Here is an 829-nt window from a genome sequence, read left to right as displayed (position 1 = left end):
TCCGATTCCTCCAATTTGTACAGCATTCATCAATAATATTGGTAAAGTTCAGACTTGCAGTAAGCTGCAGTGTTTGCTGAGGGCTCAATGATGGTCCCAGCCTCTCCCACTCAAGTAAATACCGGGAACCATTTTTTGCATGCAGTTGCCAGTGGAGCAGTTTCCAAAAGGGACAAGTTATGTTTAGCTGTGCAGTTGTTATATGAAGATTTGCACCACAGCCGTGTGCAAATTTGGGTGCCTGTGGTGCGGTTTGCTGCGTGCCCAGGAACTGCCAGCTGTGCGGTTTTCACACTACAAGTAAAGATCAAACCCATCCAGACCCAAAGTATTTTGCTGAGGGCTCATACATGGTCCCAGCCTCTCTATTCCAAGTGAATATTGGGAACCATTTTTTGCATGGCGTGGTTTCCAAATAGGAAAAGTTGCTTTTGGCCTGATGGCTGTTGTTTCAAGATGCACTGCAGCTGTGTACAAATCTAGTTACCTGTGCTGCAGTTTGCTGTGAGCCTAGAGCTGCACTCACAATGGTCTCACACCACTTGAAACCAAAGCTCTCTATTAAACTAAGACTTCTCCATATTGGTTGTCAACCAGCATTGATTTCATACAACTATACAGAAGTATAGATACATCTTGAACTTCTGTTTTTGATATAAACAATTTCTGTTTTTGATACTGCATATGGTGCTTTTTCTCGGTTTTCATCCTGGTTCCTTCTTTTTTAAAGTTTTTTTAAGTCTACTCTACAGAGATATTTGGAAGCTCCAATAAAGAAGCATTGGTGCTGCCATGGTATAAGTATATATATATATATATATATATATAT

The sequence above is a fragment of the Pyxicephalus adspersus genome, chromosome 12 (assembly GCF_032062135.1).
Source record: "Pyxicephalus adspersus chromosome 12, UCB_Pads_2.0, whole genome shotgun sequence".
Classification (NCBI taxonomy): Eukaryota; Metazoa; Chordata; class Amphibia; order Anura; family Pyxicephalidae; genus Pyxicephalus; species Pyxicephalus adspersus.
The sequence above is the reverse complement of the archived record's forward strand: the minus strand, read 5'-3'. Positions refer to the sequence as shown.